The sequence below is a fragment of the Onychomys torridus genome, chromosome 7 (genome assembly GCF_903995425.1).
Source record: "Onychomys torridus chromosome 7, mOncTor1.1, whole genome shotgun sequence".
NCBI lineage: Eukaryota > Metazoa > Chordata > Mammalia > Rodentia > Cricetidae > Onychomys > Onychomys torridus.
The window spans coordinates 55213779-55233908 of record NC_050449.1 but is presented as its reverse complement, the minus strand read 5'-3'; positions in this window follow the sequence as shown (position 1 = coordinate 55233908).

The window sequence follows — 20130 nt, the reverse complement described above, 5'->3', positions numbered from 1 at the left end:
TGTTGTCCCATTTCCTGCCCTTCTGGCTTTGGATAGTGTGTCAAGAGGCATTGTGCCCCTGGGGTGTCTGTAACCTTCTCAGCTAGGACCAGGAGCTCCTGTGTACAGAGGCAGGTCTGCAGCTAAATGAACCTAGGCCAAGGGCCATTTCTGAGGGTCTTGTGCTGAGAGACAGGGTGGGAAGTGTGAGGAAATTTCAAACAGATGTTAGAGAAGTTTGGGGGCGGCCCTTTCAGAATTCTTCAGAATAGGCTTTTAGGTAGGATGAACATCTTGAAATGACCCAGTGACAATCAGGATGCTAACGTAGTCATAGATGAGCCCTTCTGGAACTAGGTTCAGAGAACAGGTGAATCCAGGGGGACGCTAGCAGGAACCGAAGGGACCTCAGTACTAGAGAGGTGGCTCAGTGGGTAAGTTTTTGCTGCTCTTCCAGAGGACCAGAGTTCGATTCACAGCTCACCGGAGCTTGTAACTCCAGCTCCAGGGAATCTGACATCCTTTTCTGGCCTCTATGGGTACACACAGACAGACAGACAGACAGACAGACAGACACACACACACACACACACACATACACACACACACACACACACACACACACACACACACACACACACACAAATAGAAATAATCTTTAAAAAAAAAAAAAAAGAAGAAGAAGAAGAACCCAGGAAATCATGGGAGCCATTCATGAATGGAAGTGAGAAGGCAGGCCCCAGAAGGAGAAGGTATCTGGCATGTAGGAGGGCTGTACCACGAGTCTACACAGTGGTCACTCCTTGGCCAGGGGTGCTGTGGAAAGAGGTATAACCTCAGGGCTGGCAGTTTGCTGAAGGCCGAGGCATTTTCTTTTGAGGGCTGAGCTGTGAGCCTCCACAGAGGTAGTTGGAGGACTGTGAACCAGCTGTGAGGAGCTCTGATCAGCATGCTGCAGCACCCACACCAATGATGAGGAGAAAGAGGGTGACAGCAGTTCTACCTGCTGGCCACCCACCTCAAGATAAATGCTTAGCTTATCATTCAGGTCCTCCTTCTGCCTTCCCACCCCTCAGTTCTGACATCCAACCCCAGAGCTCCAGACTGAATACCCAGAGCCCTTCTTGGCCCCTTCCTCTCCTCCTTACTCACATTGCAATCCATCAGCAGGACATACTAGATCTACCTCCAAACATATCCGGAGTCCATCCACTTCTCTCTACTCACTACCATCTACTCTACCCACACCTACTCTCCCTCCTGTCTCCCCTCTATAACTCTCTACTCCAGGTCATCATACTTTCCCTGGTCAATTGTCATTGTTCCCAGACTCTTTAAATGGCTTTTCCAGCCAAGCCTGTTCTCGACAGCAGCCAGAATAATTCCAGAATACCAATCTAAACAAAGCTTTGTAACCGCTTCCTCTTCCTTTTCTTTATCTGCAAGTATGTGTGTGTTTGCGTGTGTGTATGTGTGTGTGTGTGTGTGTGTGTGTGTGTGTGTGTGTGTGTGTGTGCTCATGTGGCTCAGTTTAAGAGGGTTTGGTCTATGATTGCTTGGTGCCATGTGCTTGGTCAGAACATCATGGCAGCAGGAGCATGTAGAGGAGGAGGCTGCTCACCTCATGGCAGACAGAAGCAGAGAGAGCAGCTCACATCATGGCAGAGAGGAAGCTGAATGGAACCCTTATGTGTTTCTTGTTGGCTTAAAGTCTAACTCTTTACCATGGATGCAGGCTCCTGTGATTTGATTGACCCTGTCTCTTACCTCCATTTTTAAAAATGATTTACCATGTTTTAGCTGTGCTAGCTCACTCTTGATTCCTTGGGCATGTCAAGCTCATTCTTGCCATTGCCTTCGCTGTTGCCTCTGTCTAGAATGGCCTTCTCCCAAAATGGTCATGGTTGACCTTTCTTGTCATCCAAGCCCAGCTCATAGTCACTTGCTTACCCAGGCCTTCCCTGATCAAGTAATACCGTATACTCTCTGTGCCTCTTGTCCCTTTCTCTGAGTCTCCGTCTCTCTCTCTCTGCATGAATGTGTTCAGAGTTGGCTGGTAGGCAATCTCCAGGGTTAGGGTTAGGGTACCTGTCTCTGCAGCAGGCTCTTCCCAGCACTGGCGCTGTGGAACATTTTTCTGTTCGCTGTGACTATATGCTGTTCCCATTGGTTAGTAAATAAAGCTGCATTAGCCCATGGCAAGGAAGCTTACAGGCAGGCAGGCAGGAAATCCAAGCAGAGATACAGGGAGAAGAAAGGCGGAGTGAGAGAGATGCCAGCTGCCGCCCAAGGAGCAGTAAGATGCCAGCAGATTGGTAACGCCACAACTATGTGGCAACTTATAGATTAACAGAAATGGGTTAAGTTAAAAGAGCTAGCTAGCAAGAAGCCTACTATAGGCTATACAGTTTGTAAATAATATTAAGCCTCTGAATGATTATTTTATAAGTGGCCGCAAGACTGTGGGGCCGGGTGGGTCTAGAGAAATTTACCACTACACATTGGGATTATAACCCCACACCATTATGCCTGGATGTTTGCTTGTTTGTTTGTTTACTTATTATTTTTATGGGTTCTGGAAAGCAATCTCAGGTTCTGGTACTGCTAAGACAAGAACTTTTCCAATTGTGCCTCCTCCCCAGCTCCTGGCCGCTTCATTCTTATGCAGAGATAATGAACCTGACCTGGAGTCAAGGTTCAAATCCCTTTTTGCAGCCTGGAGGATTGTCTGCAAACTGATCAAATGCTTTGTGGCCCAACATGACATGGTCCTGAGTGTCATCCTAGGATCCCAGGGCTCTCTGGAGACCCAGCTGGCCAGGCACATTCCTAGTGAGTCCTGAGTAAAGGGAGCCCAGGAGGGTAGAATTCAGCCTGCTTCTGCAAGTGGATTCATTGCATTGCCCACATGGGCAGCACCAGTTAGTTACCAACACATTCACAGTTACACCGGAAACTGCCCAGCCCTCAGTGGAACAATGAAGGAAAATTTGGTTCCTCGGTCTACCGGCCCACAGCAAGTAGAAACAAACAGGGGGTTGGAAATATTTTTAATGTGTGTATTTTCTTGGGTCATTAAAAGAGAAAAACAAGCTTTGAGTGGCCTGAAGCAAACCCCCATCCTATTTACAAGTAGTTACTGGGTTCTGGCTGTGGCCCAGTCATCGGAGGCCGTGGGCAAGTTTGGGGCAACTGGGGTGTGATGAGGCCTCTCTGGTCATGAAGCTGATTCCTGGAAAGAGAGACAGGACATAAAAAAGGGGGATCAGGAATGGGGCTGACACTCACAGAGAGCCAGGGTGGCCTCAGGCTGTGTGTTGGGGTGCTCAGACACAAACACTCCGAACAGAGAACAGTCTGTGGTGTTCAGACCAACGGGAGAATTTCCAGGGCGATAAACAGAGGCCCAGGCTTTCTGCTGGTGCCGGATGTGGAAGGGCTGCAGTCCTTTGATGGGACAGCAGTGATACAATGCCCAACCAGCTCCTTCCTCCAGCCAGATCTGCTTATTCCCCTCTCCCAGTGGAGAGTGTTTAGCCGTGCCTCCCCAGCCCATAAGCACCCTACCTGGAGGATGTGTGATTATCTCCTGCAAACACACACCAGAGGCAGTCTCTTGGCAGCCGAGCACATTGGCACCTTAGAGCTACAGCTTGGAAAAAGCCCACAGTTGGTGTTGGAGCCTCCTGCCTCATTGGTGCCTTTGGAGGAGGCGGGAAGGGCTGCCTAGAGAGATGGAGGGGTGAAAGTACAATAACACAGGCCGGCTTGGGAGAGGAGCATGGGGGAGGTTGAGAGCAGTTCTGTTTATGCATAAGGAAGACAAGAGTGAGGCAGGCGGGGAGTCAGCGCCCGCTAATTCGAAGTTAATTTTGAATTGCCTTGAAAATCACCACGCAGCATCCAGCCCTGCCTTCGATGGTCGAAGAAAGCAGCTGCTTTTTTATTCTTCTTCAGGACTTGTTTCCCCCCAGCAGTGAGGCCAATTAGGCAGAACAGCAGTGGAAGCTGAAGCTGGTCTAATTTCTCAGCGAAAGGTCAGGCGAATTGTCTGTTGGGAGCTCACAGGCACAGGGCACACTACGGGAGGTGCCGGTTCCTCTGCCTGCACCCGTTAATATCTCTTTGGCGTCTTTAAAGATGGGCTCCTCGGCGGGCTTTGTTACAAACCGAGACCCCTTTGTCCTAACCAGCAGTGGTCCTGTACTGTAGGAACAATATGGCCCCTTTGCCAAGGGAGGGTCACGGGTGTAGCGAGTCTTCACACACCCGTCCAGATGCTCTGTAACACAGATTTCCATCTGCAGCTTCAGCCGCCCAGGGCTGGCTGGGGAGCATGGCTTCAGTGATGTCTACCCCTTCTTGTTCGTCTTGTAAGAACCAATATCAGGGCGGCTCTCTGGAAAGCTGCCTGCAATGTCTCTGGGCCCATAGGCACCTTTGCATCCAACATAACCAGTAGTCTGGGAAGTGGGTCTCTGCTGCATGGGACCTTCATAGGTCTGTGTTGAACAAGCAGTAGACTGGTAGAATGCCAACTGCCTGAGAAGAGGGCATGGGGACTTGCTGGATCCCATGATGGGCACAATATGACAAAACTGTCTTTTCAAAACTGTTAGTTTCTACTGGCTGAGGGGTGGACTTCCATTTCAAGGGCAGCTGCGCCCTTTGCATCGTGGAAACTACTTTTTGGGTCGAGCAGTGAGTTCGCGCCCACTGTTCTGGGAAGAACTGTGGATGTTTTAGGCTGTGGATGTATTTGATGGGCAGGCGCGAGACTAAGCTGTGTGGAATGCTGATGCCAGCATGAGCTCACTCCTGTCTGTCTCCACCTCTCTTCCTCTGTTGCTTCCAATTGCCTTCTGCTTACCATTCACATCTCTTCCAAAAAACAAGGTTCTGTTCTGACCCTCCTGGGCACAAATGTCTTTTTGCTTCCCTTCCAAGAGTTGCTCTAGGCTTACCACATAAAGGCTCAAGGGAAGCAGTTCATTCTGGCTCGGTCTCCTGGATGCTCAGGCTGGATTGATGTCTTAGGTCCTTAGCATAGTGGCTGTTTAGATGAGGACATGGCTGGCTCTCCCAGACCCCTAAAGGAGGCCACCCGAGGCAGAGGTTACTGTCCTAGCTAGCTTTAACTGTCAGCTTGACACAGCCCAGAGTTACTTGAGAAAGAAGCCTCGGGTGAGGAATTGCCCAGATCATCCTGGCCAATGGGCATACCTGTGTGGGTTGTTTTGATAGTTAATTGATGGAGGAGGGCCCAGCCCAGCATGGGCAGCACAATTCCATGGGCAAGTGGTCCTAGACTGTCTAAGAAAGCTGGCTAAACATAAGCTGGTGAGTGAGCCAGCAGTGTTCTTCCATGGTTTCTGCTTCAAGTTCCCAATTGAGTTCCTGCCCAGACTTCCCCAATGATGGATTACAACCAGTAGATTTTTCCTCTCTTTAGTTGCTTTTGGTCAGTGTTTTTTTGTTTTTGTTTTTGTTGGTTTTTTTTTTTTTTAATCACATCAACAGAAAGAAAACCCCAACACTCCTGGAGTATTCATCACAAACAAAACTGCACTGGTGTGGCTGTCCCAAGCCATGCTGGATGGGCCAGCCCCCCACACTTAGCACTAACTGCGATTTATCCCCAGTCTTCTTGATCCTAGCTCCTGCCTCTTCCACACAAAGCAGGTATCCAAGATACTCCACCCAGCTCTTTCTCTTAGTCCATGTCCAATTAGTCCTTAAGGCTGGAAGTTGTCACCTGACTAGTGTGGCAAGTACAACTAGTTAGATGATCTGCCGTCAGGCTGCCTCCTAAAACACCCAGCATTGCTCTGGACTCAGTTTCTCCAAACGAACACCTTATCTCCGGGCTTCCTCTCTGTTGAAAGAACACGTGGGAGGCTGTCAACCTCTGCTTAGAGCTTGTGGAAAGTCCCACTTGGGTGTGTCCAACAATTTTTAAATGACACTTTATTTCTAGGCACCGTATGCAACCCTGAGCCTGGGCAATTCTTTTTTGAAAGCCAGCCATGAACTTCAAAATACAATGACCTGATCCTTGGGCACAGTCACAAGGGATCTTCAACGTTTAAGGCCAATCTCCTAGTAAGTCCTGGAGCCCTCAGACAAACTTGGTCATTTGGAGGAATTTCTGACTAATTGTCTGTGACTGCCCTGTTGTGCTGGCTAATTAAATGTCAACTTGACACACACCAAAGTCATCTTAGAGAAGGGAACCTCAATTGAGAAAATGCTTCCACAAGAATGGGCAGTAGGCAAGCCTGTAGGGAATTTTCTTTATTAGCGATGGATGGAGGAGGGCCCAGACCTTTGTGGGTGGGGCTACCCCTGGGCTGGTGGTCCTGGGTTCTATAAGAAAGCAGACTGGGAAAGTCACAGGGAATAAGCTAGTAAGCAGCTCCCCTCCATGGTCCCTCATCAGCCCCTGACTCCAGGCTCCTGCCCTGTTTTGAGTTCCTGTCCTGCTTTCTCTCAGTGATGGACTGTTAATTGCAAATGTAAGCTGAAACAAACCTTTTCCTCCCCAAGTTGCTTTGGTCATGATATTTCATCACAGCACTAGGAACCCTGACTAGGACATCTGTGAAGAGTTTACTCAATGGCAGGAGCGTCAGATAAGGAAAGGGTCACAAAATTTGTGCCGAAGGGTCACAAAATTTAGTTGGCCTAAGCCCCAACCAGCTCATACAGTACCCTGATCTTTTCCCTTGCTGGTCACAGGGGAGCCTATATATTCCATAATTTCTCCTCATCAGCCCAGACAACTGTCTTGAACAACTGGAAAAAGTACAGGAAGAGAAGGGGGGGCTTCTTCTAGCTTCCTCAGGGAGACCTTACTATCTATGGCTAGCACAAGACTGGAAAGGCATGGCTGAGGTCTTACCTGCCTTGAAGTCCATTTGGAGTGGCCTTGATTAAGTATTATTGAAGACTCAGTCAACAGACTTGGTCCTGCCCTATGTTGGTCAAATTAAAGTGCTTGATCAAGTGAAATGCTCAAGGAAAAAAATGCCCAAAGCCAAGTCTGTGAAATGAAGGGGCAGGTATTGGCAGGCAATTCTCTGTAGGTCTTTTGAGCGCCTACATGTTCCCTGAGTGGTGGCACTGACTGTCTTTGTTCCATACCATCTTTTCAAAGATGGATTGCAAACTGCTTTGGCAGACTGTCTCCCATCAAAAGCAAGGAAGAGCAGGCATAGTGTTCGCTGGAAAAGACCCACCTTTCCTAATTAAGGGGTACATGGTCTTTCTCTTCCTATGCAACAGTTCATTGTATGCACAGGCCATCTGGCCATTCTCATGCTACCTTGTGGGGTTTGGGGCTTAGAGAAGTAATGTTACTGGCTCTCCCCATGAGTAATTGTCTGTCTGTCTGTCTGTCTGTGTTTCAGTGGTATTTTATCATTTTCTATATAATAGGAATATTGTCTTGATGGGGAGATGGCTCAGTAGGTAAGAAGAAATTTGTCAAGCAAGTCTCATGACCCAAATTTGGATCCCCAGGATGTTCTCATGAAAACAGGACATTTCAGCACAAGCATCTGTAGTTCTGGAGTCCTGTACAGGGATCTAAGAGACAGAACCAGGAGGATCAACAGAAACTCACAGGCCTGTAGCCTGGATTGAGCAGAGGCAAAGGGACCCTGTCTGAAACAAAGTAGAGAGCTGAGGTACCAACACCAAAAGATTGTCTTCCACACAAGAGCACTCTGTCTGTCCAACAAGACACAAGAACATGCACATATACACATAGTAGGGGGAGGGAAGGAGGGAGGGGGATGGAGAGAGAGAGAGAGAGAGAGAGAGAGAGAGAGAGAGAGAGAGAGAGAGAGAGAGAGGTGTCTCTTGTCTACAGACAACCTTCACAGCCAATGTTGACTGTGCTGGAATTCTTGATTTGTGACTAGTGAGGGGCCTTAGCTAGACTTCAGAGGGGATCTTTTCCTTTCTGTCCTCCTTGCCTGATTCAGTTCCTCTCCGCTATGACTCTGGCCTGGATCAACCCTGAACATGGTATGTATATGAGCCTTCTCCATCCTGTATTACAGAAGCTAGAAACTCAGCAGACTGGAGCCTTAGCCTTTACCGAGATGAGCTGGCTGATAGTTTGGGGTCCTATCCAGAATGCTGGTCTATCCACTGTGTGTGTCAACCCTACATGCAGATCTGTGAGGATGGCTGGGTTTTATTAGTACAAACCTCCTTGCTACAGCCTCTAGTTCCCCTTCTGCCAATCAGGGAAACTAGCTTTTCCTTCTGAGGATTTAGTTCTCTGGGAACTAATGGGCTCAGTACAAGCCAGCTCCATAAAGTCACCCTCCTCATTGTCATCCTGTTATTCTCCTCAATGTCCTGCCTTACTGTGACCACCTTGACTTGTCCTTTAGAAGGCTTGCCTTCCCTCCTAACAGCCTGTCTATAAAGCAAACCAGGTCTGTCTCGTTTTTCACAGAAATTGGCCAATTTACATGACACCCCTCACCACGGTCTCTGGATGTACCTCTGATCTAATCAGACTAATTTCAATTTCCTGGATTTAATTACTTTTAATTCAATTAATTTAGAATGCAGTACACAAGGTGATTAATTAGGAGATCTTACTGGGGGACTCAGAAGGTGAATTGTTGTGCTTAAGTGTTTAAATATTGTTGTGGCTGCATCCAGCAGTTGTCCCTTCACACGGGAGGCCTTGAAAGAGGCAGAGTTCGAAGAAGCCACATAGATCAGAGACTCAAACTGAAGCTCCCTGCAAGACAGTGCAGAACTCTTCCACTGTAGTGCCTCCAGAAAGCCAGGGGAAGGGGGCACAAAGAAGAACCGGGTGACTCCAGTGGCCAGCAAGTTGGAACTTGACCATACGAGGTGAAGACAACATTGTCTTTCAACAATGTTGAAAGGTACTTCACTATGGAATTTACTGTATCCGGTAAACAAACCACAGGCTCCCTATGAACTGCCACATATTTTCATTGTTTTCTTCATTGCAATACGCATTTATGGAGTATCTGTAATAATGTAGTCTGTCTCTGTCTGTCTGCCTGCCTGTCTGTCTCTCTGTCTGACTGTCTGTCTTTCAGTCTCTCTCTCTCTCTCTCTCTCTCTCTCTCTCTCTCTCTCTCTCTCTGTGTGTGTGTGTGTGTGTGTATGTGTGCATATGTACTTGTGTACATATCTGTGGAGTCCAGAAGTGGGAGTTATATCCCTCAGAGCCTGAGGTACTGGTGTTTTCAGGAGGATGCTGGGATCTGAACTCCAGTCTTCAGGCAGGTGTTTGATAGGCACATGGCTCGTCAGGAGGATGCTGGGATCTGAACTCTGGTTCACAGAAAGTGCTCTTAACCAGAGGAGCTATTTCTTAACCCTCTACTTTATATTTTGAGACAAGATCTGTTGTTAAATCTTCAGGTCATCATTTGGGCTAGTTCGGCTAGCCAAGGAGGCCCTGGGATCCAACTGTGTTTGCCCCCACCCCTCTGAAGTGCTGACATACATATATGTACCACCACACCCAGTGTTTTAAATGTGGGAAACAAAACAAGAATCTGAATGCAGGTCTTCACGCTTGTGTGGCAGGCATTTTGTCCACCGAGCCAGCTCCCGATCTTATTAGTAATAGTGCTAGTAATATATGTAATAAATATATAAGCCATATAGAATGCTACATTGCAGGTGCTTTTTATATTGACAAATTCATCTTATTATCATAAGACCTAAGTATAATCAAGTGCCATTTAATGACAGGAACATGTTCTGAGAAACATGCCATTAGGTGGTTTGGTCACTGCATGAACATCTGAGTATGCTTGCACAAACTAAGACAGCCACAGTGTCACTAGGTGATAGAAACTACGGGAACCTCTAACATAAATGTGGTCTGTGAGGCCCAAGAGATCAGACTGCTGAGCGTGATGCTATTACTCTACTGTCCAGATGAGGGATGCTGGGCTCAGGGCTGGCTCTGTCAGGGTGTCTGTTAGCTATCAGTCAGAGAGAGCATTCAGTGAGCTCAGGCTGTGACAGGTAGTTGGGGGGGGCACACAATTAGATCTGAGCATTTAGTTCATGTTTTAGCTGCTTCCATTTCTGAGAGATGATAACATTCACTTTATTTGTAGAGCCCTAACTTTGGGCCAAGTATGGCCAAAGATAAATGATCTTTATAGGCATTACTATGTCCTGTGGTGGCTTGGAACATGGCTTCCTTTTTTTTTTTTTTTTTGTTCTCTGAGAGGACCCAGCCTGGAACTTCCTTGTAGTTCACTGGGGAGCCTAACCCTGAAGGCCAAGGCGAGCCATTCTCTCTGCAACTGTCTCAAAAAGGCCATGCATTCTGCTCACCAGCCAGGACTTTGGACTATAGTCTTGGTGGGTTCTGAGAGGTAGAGCTAGGATGACTCTCTACTTCAATCTAGACCCTCCTAAACTGAGTAAGAACCTGCACCCTGAAAAACTGTCTCCCTAAAATGCAGCTCCAATTCCAAGGTCATTCATTAACCAGATGGGCTTTCTGAGTATATGTGTGGCCTTTGCCACTGTTGTCATAGAATGCTGGGCCATGGTCCCAGTAAGGAAAGAGGCCAGCGTGGTGTGGGCCGTGACCTTCTGCTGCACAAGCCGTGTTGGACAGGTCTGGCCCCTCTGCCTGGAGAAGGAATGGCACAAGGCAGCCTTTGACATACGTGCTTTGAGTGGATGAAGGACAACAGGTGGAATTCACAGGGAGGCGCTGTAAGAAACTGGAATGGGCCTTTCTGCATGGAGGTGGCCCTTGCCGGGAGTGTTCGCAATAAAGCAGATTGGTAACAATTTCCTCACTTGGTTTTCCTTTCTGGATCTTTCTTTCCTTTCTTTGTATGCCTACTCAATCGTCTTTCTTTCAGGAAGGCTTCCCAACAAACCCCATCTTTCAGCCCCTACCCTGGGCCAGGTCTGCTGTGGTCCCACGATGCTCCGGGCACACTTTTGTTATTGTACTTGTGGTACCCTGCAACGACCTGCTGATGAGCGGGTCTTCTTCACATCCTGTCTGTGTCCCTGCCCCTCCATAACCCTGCAAGATCCACATGGTTACTCCTGGTTGAGGTATGGTGAAGCTGTAGCCCTTCATGGCTGAGTGCCTTACCCATGCAGCCAACAAGAGACTAAGATGGCTGACCTGGTGCCTGAGACAAAAGCCCACAAGCCCACGATCTGTATACCTAGGCTCTTACAGGGGTCCCGTATTCTGTCGTTTATGAGATTTTGATGTGACAGTGTATTAAGTGTTGTGTATTAGATTTGGGTGTTCTGTATCACAAGACAATGCCTGGGGCTGTAATATTGTATAGACAACAGGCTTACTTAAATCATAGTTTTGGAGGGTTATGCTGATTGGCCAATAGCTGGGCAAGACAAGATTGAGCATAAGAGCCAGACTAGGAGAATTCTGGGAAGAAGAAGGGCAGAGTCAGAGAGTTGCCTGCAAACACAGAGAAGCAAGATGAGAATGTCATACTGAGAAAAGATGCCAAGCCACGTGGCTAAACATAGATGAGAATTATGGGTTAATTTAAGTGTAAGAGCAAGTTAGTTATAAGCCTGAACTATCAGTCAAGCATTTGTAATTAATATAAGCCTCTGTGTGGTAATTTGGAAAGTGGCTGCTGGGTATTTGGGAACAGGTGGTCAGGACAGGAAAATCCAATTACAGAGTTATTTATTTATTGACAGGAGCTCATGAGTCTCAGGCTGGTCTTGAATGAACCATCATACCTGGTTTATATGGCCCTGAAGATTGAACTCAGGGCTTCATACATGCTAGATAAACACTCAACCAACTGAGCTACATTCCCAGTCCAATTGTTTGAAGTAAAAGATTCTGGGAGGAGGACAGCTGGAGATGCTATAACTAAAGTACCTGCTGCTCAGGCATGAGGACCTGAGTTCAAATCCCCTACACCCATGTAAAAAGTCAGCTCTGGCTGTGTACACCTGTAACCGCTGTGCTAGTGAGGCACAGACAAGCAGATTCCTGGAGATCATTGGCCAGCCAGTCCAGCTCTAGGTTCAAGGGAGACACCAGACATTAACCTTTGACCTCCATATGTACATACACACCTATGTTCAGTTATTCCCATACCCACATGCACAAAGATGTGCATATACACCACACATGCACACATATACATGCACAAAGTAGATAAATAAAATGTCCAAGATCAGGGGGGCTCTACTAATTTTCTAGTGAGAACATCAGACAGTAGCATCTCTCTCTCTCTCTCTCTCTCTCTCTCTCTCTCTCTCTCTCTCTCTCTCTGTGTGTGTGTGTGTGTGTGTGTGTGTGTGTGTGTGTGTGTGTGTGTGCTTTCATCACTGAACATGAAATCAGAGAAGGAAACTGGTACCCCACAGTCCCTTCTGAGGACATGCTCTCAGCATCCAAAGGCCATTTCACAAGGCTCTGCCTTCCAAAGGTCCTCCACCAGCAGATAGGCCACTATGGAGTTCAAGACTTCAATCACAATGGGGACTTGTGGATCTGCTTAGATAGTACACAGAACACAGTACCAACCAATGTGTCTGGGGCAGTAACACCGGGCAGTGGCACCAAAGCTGTCTTTGGAGTGAGGCCAATCTGACAGCCTGTAACATACCATGTAAATAACCAAATAACCACCAAGTCCACCCCACCAGCATGCTGGCACTCTATGCAATTCAAGATCCCGGGGAAGGCACAAAACTATGAAAACCAGAGCAGTTAAAGACCCTGCCTCTCCCCACCCTCAAGGCTCCTTTGAGTCCAGGCCAAAGCCCCTCTTAACGCCCCTTTTCCTCCATTTTATAAAGGCGAGAGGAGCCCAGGCCTGAGGTTTTAAGGCTGGATCTCACTTCTGTTAAGATGGCTGTTGGTCCCAAAAGATTAACTCGCCATAGCCCTCCCCCTTGAAAGCTGATCCGAGTGGAAAAAATGGAGTTAGAAAATCCCCCTTCCTTTCCCTCACACCTCAGCAGATTAAGGGGAGGCCTGACACTGAGTTGCAGGGATTTATGGGAGTATGCAGGCTCTGGCTTTTAAATGCTCGCTCCCTCTTTGCGAGGTTGGCAGCGCTGCCTCCTATAAATCCCCTCCCCCCCCCCCCCCCCCCAGTATGTCTTAGGCTTTCCTCGCCAGCGATGCGGAGGCCTGCAACACCTTTTCCGTGCAGTAGCCTGTGAAAATATTGAAGTCGGGCCCAGAAAAACACCAGCCCAGAAAGGGGAAGCTTTGATGTTTGCGAGTTCTTTTTTTCAGACAGCTCTTGCCAAATCTTCATTTTTTCTAGTTTACAAGGAAAGGGATTCTGACCATCTGTCGGCTGTCAACCCATGTTTGTTTGGATGAGGATTTTATTTTATTTTTTTTCTCCCCATCTAGCACTCCTGTTCTTACAAGTAGTTTATTGGACTTCATAAATGTCAGCTTTTTGCATGCATTCTGTAAGCAGCTTACAATTTAGTGTTTAATCAAAATTGAGCAGTCAGCGTCTGTAATCAATCGGGAGTGGGATGAGCTAGAAGCTGAGCGTGCCCCGGGACCATGGTTTATGCCTCCCAACTGTCTCCATTAAGATTTAGTTCTTGAAGGTGCGGGGGTGGTGGAGTGATTTGGGGGAAATGAGCACATCTTGGGCTCCTACTGTGTGCTGTTCTGTGAATGTGTTTCTTACTGCTTGCCAAAATCATACCGCCCCACAAACCATCAACCCACTTTCTGTGGTTTAACAAAAAAGTCAGCATTTTTTTTAAAACTCCTCGACCAACAACAGCAGAGAGGTCTCTCTGGTCTCACCTGAGCTGTTTACATGCCTTGGCACAGGCTGGCTGTGGGGTGACCTTGATTGGCCTCCTGTAGTCCAAGCATGGCGTCACTCTCCATGCCTCTCACCCTCCAGCAGGCTCAGTGTGTTTTTTTTTCTTTGTGGTGACTGCAGATGCAGATGCAGAGGCGGAGGTGGGGGAGCACAGCCATGAGAGCACTTTCCCTAGTTCCTACCACAACGGCAAACATCTCATTGGCCAAAGCAAGTGACATGGCTAGCTCTTTGAGTGGAAGAAGGTGTGCCTTAACCCCTGCAGACTACTGTAACAAAACGCCCAATGCTGGGTGCTTCTGATCAACACAAATGTGTTGTTCATTGTCCTGGGAGGGTGAGAACTCCAAGACTGAGGTGCAGACACTTGGTGTCTGAAAAAGACCTGCTTACTGGTTCAGAAACACCATTTTCTTGCTTTGTCTTTGCATGATAGAAGGGCCAGTGAGGTTCTCTAAGGCATCTTGTGTGTGTGTGTGTGTGTGTGTGTGTGTGTGTGTGTGTGTGTGTGTTTACATGTCTGTGTGTCTCTGTGTGAATGCACATGTGTGTGCAAGCATGTGGGAGTAGATTGACATTCAATATCTTTGACGGCTGTTCTACCTCCTTTTTTTTTTAATGAGACAGGGGCTCTCCTTGGCCTGGGGTTCACCAGTTTGGCTAGACTTACAAGACAGTGAGCCCCAGAGATCCCCCTGTCTCTGCCTTCCTTGGCTGTGCGTTGCCACACCCAGCTTTTATAAGGTTCTGGGGGTTGAACTCAGGTCCTCCAACACTTTCCTGGCTGAGCTGTCTCCCCACAGATGCTCTCTTTTCATGAGGGCACTAGTCTACTTGGGAGGCCTGCATCCTTGTGAGCCAGTTATCTCCCAAAGTCCCCCATCTGTTAATGCCATCATGTTGGACATTAGCTTTCAGCATATGAATTTTGAGGGGACAGATTTGGAGGCCTTGTCTGGGAAGAGCTGCCATTCCTTTAGAGTGAGAGGCAGTAAAGAGTCACAGGCAATGGCCGCGGGCATTGAGATGGGTGTACACGAACCAGGGTCCTGGATGCCACCAGTCTGTTGCAGAGAGGCCAATCTATCATGTAGGAGGTAATTGCTAACATGCCGCTGTCCAGATGGAGAGTGCCGAGAGGCAGCCATTTGCTCAGTTTCTCAGCTATCAGCCGTGGAGCCCAGCTCTTCCTCAGCCAAGCTTAAGCTGCTTCCTCTTGACTCTGAATCCACTTTTCAGGAGGAGTAGGTGAAACGGAGCCTTTGATGCCATTTCCCCTCTGTTACACGATGAAAGAAAGGCCCTGGCAGTGGCTGGCCCAACTGTCTGGCTCATTGTCCCCCTGGCTCCTGTCCAGGTCCCCGGGCAGCTGGGACACGTTGGAAGAGATTGCCCTGCCTTGGGTCATTCCTGCATCAAGTGCCCCAGCAGATCGTGTAGACCGAGGAATTGTATTGAAGATGAAGCCTTGGTGTTTCCTACAGAACTTCAGGATCATCGATTCCAATGTCTAGTTAAAAGAGTGACATGTTAGCTCCGTTTCCCCATGACCTCCATTCCCTGCTGAGTTGTAGAAAGAGCCAGGAGCTAGAGGAGCACATCACAAGCCAGGGGCAGCAGACGCTGAGGGGCTAATGAACCTAGAGGGCCAGTGGTGGTGGCAATGAGCTTGTGGACAAAGGGGCAGTTCTGTTTCCTGCTCCGGCCCAGTGCCTAATCCAGGGGTACACTTCCTGTTTCAAAGAATGCTTGTGTGGCCACAGGCGAAACTCCTGTGAACTACGTGAGTGCTCCTAAGAACCCTGTTGGCCAGGTCTTCCCCCCACCCAGCTGTATGACCTTGACTTCCTACCCCTCCTCCTTCCTCTGGCCATTTTTGACTCACACTCTAGAACATTTCCCCTGTGCCCTTGTTCTCCGGAACCCTCCCAATCCACCTCTCCATCCCAAGCTCACTGAGGGCAGCTGTGTGCTAGAGAAAGCCAGCTGGCCTAGTCGGGCTCTGCTCCATAGCTACTTTTTTTTCTGGGGACTACTAAGAAACCTCTCTTAGTGTCAGCTTCTTCCTTGGTAAAATGAGGTAACGTAGGTCACAGCGGGGTTGATGTGAAGACTGTACTGTCACACCCAGGAGGAGGTCTTCTTGGGGATATTCAATTCTCATTCCTTCTCCATCCTTGCCCTCCCTGTCTGACCTCCTCCCCACTTCTGTCTATTTGAATCTCCACAGCACTTTCTAGCCCTTCAATAATTCAGCGTTAATGTTTTATTAAGCAGAGGCTTCCTAATGGGCTGTTATTGACCTGGCAGAGAGCCAATATCCCCCTCTGGGGCTCTTTGGGCTCTGAAGGGAGATTACTGATGAGGAGCTGCTGGGATGGTGCCCTCTGGCTGCGAGGGCGTGGCCCTCCCGTGCCTTTGGAGGCCTTCTGACCTCTTGAATCTGCTTCTGCAAAATGGAGTTTGTATTACCTTGGCTGAGGTATCTATGAATATGGAATCGGTGTGCGGGAAACTGCAGTCCTTCTCTGCTCCACACCCTGCACCTTGGGCCAGTGCTGAGGGAGGAAGTCATATGATCGGCTTCTCTGAGGTACGAGGCTACCCCGGAAGGCCCCCAGAAGTGCTCACATGGCTTTAGAAGTCACCACCACATTCTCTCCCCAGAGTCTCTGGGAGCCACTAAGAAGTCTCTATAGGAAAAGAAATATCTTTAGGGTGGGGAAGCACGTGAGCCCCTGCAGGCTGATGACCAGAGGCAGGAGAGCGGCGTGGAGGAGGGAGTTCCAAGCAGAGCAAGGATTCCTGGTGTAGTTCCTGTGTGGCTTTGAGGGAGCCACTTCCATCTCTGGGTTTTCGCTTTCTCTGTGAAGTACTGAGCTCTGAACATGGGGACCGAGGATGGGTCCCACTATTCGGTGCACTGGCTACAACCACACAGCAGGTTAGTTTCCAAAGAGTGTGACTTCAGAAGGATGGCATTTCTTGAGAGATGCAGTCCTGCGGGACGTGACTGCTGTGATGAGTCACACCTGCTGGACCGGATGGCTCCGATCAGGCCTGCTCAGTAACCATGGACGGACCAGTCCGCTCAGTCTCTTTATACAGCATCCCTGACAGCCTGGGCCAGAGAGCTCTCCCTTCGCTGGCCTTCACGGACCCTGCAGCCTAGTGCTGACAGTCTTCCATTGCTTCTGCTGACCCTGGACACTCCCTTGAAGCCCTTACCTCTGAGGTTCCAAAGCTTCGACTCACTCTGTAACCCCTCCCCCTCCCAATGTCCATCACCCATAGTCCTGGCTGTCATTTAAGGACTGCTCCAAAGCTCCCGCCTCCAGGAAGTCTTCCCAAGCTCTTACCCCAAGTTCATCCCCTCTGCTCTGTGCCTCCTTAGTCCTTCAGTGTCTGCCCACTGTCACAGCCAAGGCTAACCCTTTGGTCCAGCTCCCGGCCTTGTCACTCATCACTGTGCTCCCGTACCTGGCTTCTGTTCTGTCAGGATACCTCACCTCAGCTGTGGAAGCTGCCTCCATTTCCTGGATGCTTTGTTCCTTTCCTGACCGCATGGTGAAGATACTGCAAGACTCAGCAAAGGTCCCCAGGACTAGGAAGGGTTTATTGTGCTCATGTGTCCTAGGGTCCTGTGGTTCTGAGTTATTTGTTTCTGAGGTCATAGTGTCCCGTGTGGGGCCTGGCACACATAGAGTGCTCAGTAAACATACCATTGAGGAGGGGTTTCTCATGCATCTATCACAGGACCTAACGGAGGCTGGGCCTGGGGCCTGTGTGTTCATGGGGTAGTTATCCAAAGACTGGTTTATTGAAACTGGGGCAGAGCCTTGCAACTGGCTGAGCTGGGGAAATGGCTTCTGTGGTGAGTGCGCGTGTGTATGTGTATGTTTGTGGGTGTGTGTAAATGTGTATATGTATGCATAAGTATGTCTGTGTGTTCACATGCATGGATAATTATATATGTATGCATGTGTGTATGAGTAAGCCTGTGTATATGTGTATATGTAAGAATTTATATGTATTTGTACATGTGTATAAGAATATATATATGCATATGTCTGTGTATACATGTATGTATATAGATACATATGTATGTATGAGTGTATATGTGTGCATGAGTGTGCCTATATGTATATATGGAAATATATGGGTAAGAGGTTGTATGCCTGTGCATGCACATACATGTACATGCATGAATATTCCTGTATACATATGTATGAGTATATGAGTGTATATGAGTTCATGGAAATGCCAGTGTACGTGTGTATTGATGTATGCATGGGTATATCTGTGTGTGAACATGTGTGTGTAAATGTGCATGTGAGTATATATGTGTGTGTGCGAATGCATCTACATGTACACATATATGTGTATTCTCTATTGTCAAGATGCTGGGCATATGGCAGTCTCCTTTGTAAGGGAAGGTTTAGTCTTCTAGGACTGCCATGCTTCTTCCCTGCCACACAGAGGTTTCCTCCCTGGCATCAGATTGCCACTTACCAGTTTCAGAGTCAACCACAGGCAGCTCCTGGAGAGCAGGCACTGTGTGGTCAAGAAAAGAGATGGTGTTTTGCCAGGACCCAGCATGGGCCTGTGGGTGCATAGACCAGACTGTGTAGCCTTGGGCAGGTCTCTGCCATCTGGAGTCCCCTGGGTGATTTGTGGGGTGTTTACCCACCAACCCCACAGCTCCCCAGAGTTTTCTTGAGTGTGAGCAGCAGGAAATATTAGATAGAAGGGTTTATAGTGTAGAGATAAACAGACAGAAAATAAAGGATAACCTCGAGAGAGCCTGGAACCTATTCCAATGAGCCTTGACTGTCTCTGCCCCAGGGTATTTATAGAGATGCCAAGGGGGTAGCGCAAAAGACCTCCTCCCCAGCACAGCCAAGTGCAGACCATTTCAGACACCTGCACTCAGGCCCGTGGTCCTAATCATCCTCTATGCGGACCTGCTGGGTAAAGCCACAAGGAACCTGAGAACGGGCTCCCACAGTGATTACTCAAGCAGGGCTTCCCATGTGCCTATGTGTTAGGTGTCGGTAAAGCCTGGTTTACTCTTCATAAACAACGAGTTTGCAGAAAACACTGAAGCATGGAGTGCCTGTGTTGTCTTGGATCAAAAGCAGCTGCAGAGCAGGAGATGAACTGAGTGGTCTTTGGGGGTTCATGTCCCCCAGTGCTGTGCTGTTCCTTCCACAGGACAGCGACTCTCAGTGCTTGCTCACTAATGGACTGCTGCCCATCGGATGGCACCTGTGCAGGCCTGGCACACAGCGTTGGGCCAGTGGACGCTGAGGTTATCGAGGTCTGGTTCCACCCTCTTGTTTTAGGGATGAGGAACCTATGTTTAAGTGGATGGTTTAGTTGTGGCCAGTTGTCGAAACGTGAATTTTCATTTTTCCATGTGTGGGGTGTGTGTGTGAAAAGTAGATAGAAGGCAGACCTGCTGTCTTGGTGGAACTGAGACAAAGAAGAAGGTGGGTTGTATGGCAAGATGAGAAGCTATGAGGGTCTCCCCTACACTCCAAGCCCCAGCGAGACCAGCCTCATCATCTCCAGCTGCTCCAGCTGCAGGTCTGATGTCAGTCTGGTGATTCCCTCCAAGCCCTTGCCCACAGGAAAAGAGCTGGGATTTGAACTCTGGTCTGTCTGAAGCTCTTCTGCTCTTCTCTGCTTCTCCAATCCAAAATGGGGTTAAAGAAAAAAATCAAGGCCAGAGTACCCAAAACTGTTACCACCAGCTGTGACAGGGCAAGGGTGGGCAGGCTGTTCATGGCTCTCCTGAGGGCACCAGGGTGGCTCCTTGGGGGTCGTAAGGGTGGGGTGAGGTGCCTGAACTGGGAAGCCAAGGGCAACCATTTCTCTTGAGCTACGTCTGCCTTATAGCATAACTTTCAAATGACACTGTGACTACATAACCAGGAGTTTAGGAGCCAGATGCCAGGGGAGCTAGGCAGAGGCTTGGCAATTTTTTGGCTTTATTTTTAAAATTCACATGGAATTTAAAGAGACGTACTTTGTCCTACAATAAACTCTTGTATGTGTCTACACGTGCCCATGTGTGTGTATGAGTACATATGCATATCCTGGACCTTTGGGGAACCACTGCTACAGGAGGGCTGCTTGTGCCTGTACCAAGGAGCTCTGCATGATCTTGTCCCTCATCTGGGGTGTCTGCAAGGAACCGGGGAGTGAAGGCACACAGGGTTATGTTTCCCAGGAATGGCTTGCTGCAACAGGGCTGGGAGTTCCAAGGCCTGCCCAAGGTCACCTAGTGACCATGAGGTTG